This window comes from Leucopleurus acutus (assembly GCF_964270905.1).
Source record: "Leucopleurus acutus genome assembly, chromosome: 8".
NCBI lineage: Eukaryota > Metazoa > Chordata > Mammalia > Artiodactyla > Delphinidae > Leucopleurus > Leucopleurus acutus.
This window is the reverse complement of record NC_139151.1, coordinates 103,991,449-103,996,324: the sequence shown is the minus strand read 5'-3', so window position 1 is coordinate 103,996,324 and position 4,876 is coordinate 103,991,449.

Below are 4,876 nucleotides of genomic sequence, written 5' to 3'. Positions count from 1 at the left end.
GGTGCAATGATTACCCCACTTCAGAGACTGAGGGAAAAGCACGGGGAGGATAAGGGTCTTACCCAAGGTCATGTGGCTAGGGTTTGAACCCAGGTAGCCTGGTTCCCAGGCCTGTGTTCCCAGCAGGATTATTTAAGCATACAACTGAGCGTGTTCCTGCTCTGTTAACACACAGATGGCTGTGTGTGTTGAATGACAAGTGACATAAAATGCAGTTCTCAGAGGGCAGGTGGCTGCTTGGATGGCTGCAGAAGGATGGCCAGGCATGGGCGGAGTGTAGAGGTATGGTGAGGAGTTTCCCCTGGGTGCCGGGCATGGCTGCAGGCTGGGGGATGAGACATGTCACATGACATGGCTGAGAAACCCAACCTGGGGTCACTGTCGGGCACCAGCAGGCACTAGGTTTGCAAAGGCCGTGGAAGACCCTGCCTGCCCTTTCTCTCAAACAGAACCACAGTCCAGTGGAGGAGATCAAAAAGGCCACAACAAATGGCAGAGGGAGGTGACAGCTACCATGCAGGGTGTGACAGCAGCCTGGAAGTGGAGGAGGACTTAGGAAGTAGGAGGGCAGTGTGATCCGAATCCTCCTTTGTGGGAGCAGGCCCTGCTCCCACATCCTCCCCCTCCACACACTCCTCCCTCCTGCCTGCCAGCTCCCGTCCACCCAGCGCCCAGGCTAAAGGCTCCTGCCTGCTGCAGGCCCAGCAGTCACAGCTGCACACCCCTCTGCCCACTCCTCTCTCTGCGCAAGGTTCAGCAGGTTGCAGTTAACACATGTGTGCTGCAGTTTTCTGTTGGAAAATGCCCCATGCCCCACCACCCAGAGGTCTACTGTCCTCTTTGATCAATGTTGGGCATGAGGACGTCGAGTTTCGGGCAACAGGCCGGCAGCAATGTGCTCTCTGGGGCCCAGCCGGGGCCTGGGAGCTCATGGGCTTGTGACAAGTGTGAGGACATCAATCCCTGGGACAGAGCCCTGGGCCTTCGCTGCTTAGCTGTGCCTGGGGTGATGCTGTGGCTCTTTGGGTGCTGGGGTGATGCACCGGATAAAAAGAGCTGAGCCTCACAGGATGCTCTTCTAGAGATACTCTGGACCGCCCAGCTCAAGCTTGCTTTCATCTCAAGGTTCTCCAGGGTAGGCATGAGGCAAGGTTGTTAAATTGAAGTTCTGCTTCCTTCTGAGAGAGAGAGCGAGAGAGTGAGAGCCCAGCCAGGGGCCTAGGTGCCTTTAACTTCTTCAGCGATTGTGCCACGGATGGGCCCTGGGTTTGCAGGGGCTGCAGCTGAGGGGCAGGTAGCAGAGGGTGGCCCAGCTGTGAGAAGGCTGCTCCACGCCCACGGACACACTGCCTCCAGTCCCGCTTGGATTCCAGCAGCCTCCCCCTGCAGTTGGGGGACTGGGGCGGAAGCTGTCCTCTCAGGGAGGAGATGAAGGATGTGGGGCAAGGAAGGCAGGCTTGTCTGCAAGGCTCCAGCAGCTTCTATGACTGGAGCAGAAGGCTCTTCTAAAAACTGGGGTACATGGCTGTGTGGGCAGGGTCCCTCCAAAGGGGAGATTTGGCCTGGGTCTTGTCCACAGCTCTGGGTGACCTTGATGTCCTAGGTGTCAGGTGTGCACTTGGCGGGAACTGGACAGAGCAGCTTTGGGGGAAGGGAGCTGGGGTGGGGGAACAAGCTGGGCCTTTGCCCTTAGGTGAAGGGTCTCTGTCCTGGCCTGACTAGCTGTCAACCTGAACGCATGCTTGAGCATCCTCTGTCTACGTGGGTCTGCAGGCCCATCCCCCCCGTGGTTCTCACTTTGCCCTGCACCACCCTCAGCTCAGCTGCAGAAATTCTCCAGGGTTCCCCCCACCCCGCCTGGCTTAGCCTGACATTCTTCTCTCACCTCCACCATGACCCCCATTCCAGGGCCCAGCCTCATGCACAGGTGGCCGCAGACCCCCGCCCTGTGAGGCTGGACTGGATAGAATTTTGGCCAGAGGCATAGGGAGGCTCTGGCCAGGTGGGTTCAGGGGACCAGGGCCTCTTCTGGCCAGTGGACAGCTGTGCGTTGTGCCCCAGCAGGTGCCCTGGCCTCCCTGACAGGAGCCCTGCAACTTCTGCCCTGCCCTGGCAGGCTTTTAATACCTGCCTAATCCTTTCTGCTGATGAGGCTGGCTGTGGGGTGGGAAGAGGGGTCAGTGAGCTGAGAGAGGCCCTGGGAGCAGCTCTGCCCGAAGCCCAGAGACCCTGGGAGTGGTGGGCCGGTGTTCTGGGCCCTCAAGACCAGGGTCACTCAGGCAGGTTATCAGCCCAGGGGTGGGGCCGTGCCCTGGGGCTCCAAACTCGTGAGGGCAAAGTACTTAGATGTGATTTGAAACTGTTTGGATAATTGACTGTTGGTAAGTGACTTCCCCAACTCCTGGGCTAAGGGAACTTGGCCTTGGCAGGGCAGACAGGACAGACACAGTGAGAGTGAAAACGTGTGAGCAAACCCATCAGGGGCTGTTAACATCTCTACTGTCAGCCGCCAGCTTCTGTTTGTTTAAGCTTCAGGAGGTCTTGCCGCTTCATTTGGGTGTCTGCTCCAGGTGAGAACTTGAATTTCACAAGTAGGTGTGAATTGCACCCATCTTATCTGTCTTGCCTGGAAGAGCACTTCAGGCCTGAGGCAGTCCACATTCATTTAATGAACATTGTCTGCACCGAGGGAGCCCCCGAGGGGGTGTCACTAAGTCTCTGGGACCTGCCCTCAGCCATTTTGCCATCGAGGTTGGTGAGGCTGTTGCTCAGGCCCTGATAATTAGGGTCTCTAGAGGCTCTCAGCGGAAAGAACCTGGGGCCCCACCCTGGCAGAGTTAACAGGACAGCCGTCCAACTCCCAAGATTTCTCCGGGTGACTATTTTGACTAATTTTTAAATAACCTTTTTAGTTTAGAAGTTTTAGATTTACGTGGAATTCCCTGGTGGTCCAGCTGTAAGGACTTGGTGCTTTCAGTGCTGGGGCCCGGGTTCAATCCCGGCTCGGGGAACTAAGACCCCGCAAGCCGCTCGGAGTGGCCAAAACAAAAAAACCTCCCTAGAAGTTTTAGATACACAGAAAAAGTGAGGAGATAGTACAGAGGAATTCATATACCCCTGCACCCAGTTTTCCCGCATTAGCACCTTATGTTTGCCTGGACAATAAGGTACATTTTTTACAAGTAAGGAAGCAACATTGATACATTAGTATCAGCAGATTTCCTTAGTTTTTACCTAATGTCCTTTTCTGTCCCAGGGTCCCATCCAGGACACCACTCATTTGGTTTTCTTCCCTTCCTTCCTCCCTCCCTCCCTTCCTTCCTTCCTTCCTTCCTTCCTTCCTTTCTTTCCATACCATGTGGCTTGTGGGATCTTAGTTCCCTGACCAGGGATTGAACCTGGGCCCTCAGCAGTGAAAGTGCCGACTCCTAACCACTGGACTGCCAGGGAACTGCCAGTTTCCATATCTTCTTAGGCTCCTCTGTGCTACCGTTTCTCAAACTTTCCTCGTTTTTGATGACCTTGACAGTTTTGAGGAGGACCTGTCAGGTAGCTTATGGAATATCTGTCAATGGCGGGTTTTCTCATGATTAAGTAGGGGTAACGGGTTTTGGGTAGGAAGCTCACAGAGGTAAAGTGCTTTGATTAATTTTTGGTATAAAAATACAGTTATTTCCAAAATTGTAACTTTTCTCTCCCTCCATCCCTTCCTTCCCTGTTTCCTTCCTTCCGTCTGTCTTTTTCTTCTGTGGTGCACCTGCTTTGCCGGCCCCGAGAGCTTCCTCTGTCTCTCTGCTGGGTAGTGAGCACTGGGCCTGGCATCAGAGCTAAGAAGTCGAGGGGCGGGGCGCTCAGTGGGATCGGAGAGCCTCAGGGAGGCTGCTGGGGGCGGGAAGGTGGTCTGCGTGGTGCAGATCTGCTGCTTGAGATCATGGACTTCCTGGGGGTTTGAATCCCAGGAAGCCTTGCACTTCCTGCTTCTCTGTTAAGAGCACCCTTAGGTACTTGCTAGGGTTGTTGGGAGCACTAGGGAGATGGTAGATTATTGCCCCATCAAAGGGGGTGCTTGAGGTGAGCCCTAAACAGTCCTGCATGACTGGAGTGATGGGAGATGAGGGGCAGCACCCCCTTGCCCTCAAAGACTCTTCAGTAGCTGCTATAAGCTGTACAGCAAAACTGTCCTCTGGGCTGACCCTTGGGCTGCAGGCCATCACTAATGACAGAATGGCCTCCCTAGAACACCCACTGGGCTCTCATCTGCTGGGCGCTCACTAGGCCGGGAGTTATGTTAAGTCGTCCCATACACAGGTTGGACCTCTTCCAACCTGTGAGCATGGTACATCACAGATAAGTGGTATTATCATTACCCCCTTATAGAAGAGGAAGCCCAGGCACCACTCACTGAGTTAGCCACTGTATACTGATCTTGATCTGACAATAAATCAATGTATCTGAAACCAAGAGTGTCATAGAAGAATCCAGAACGAGTTTTTCCTTCTCAAAAACCTTTCTCCTCTAGTTTACTGATTCCTGGGTGCCCTTTAACAGTTCTGAATAAAAGCCTCACTAGCACTTTGATGGAACAGAGTTTCAATTTGAGGACAGTCACTCCAGTCCTGCAGGAAGACCTGTGTCCTGCCAGCACCCTGTGACCTTGGGTGGGGCTGCTAACCCCTGCTTCCTTATTAGTGCACTGTGATGTGTGCATGGGTGTGTGGGGAGTAATCCAGTGCCCTTGATTGATTAAGAGATACTGCTGATCCGCAGGGCTACTATTGAAATAGCATTTGTTGTCAAGTAAGCTTTCTTAGTTGCAGAAAAACTAGAAACAATGCAAATAAATTTACAACACGCATAATAAATAAAGTTTTAAAAC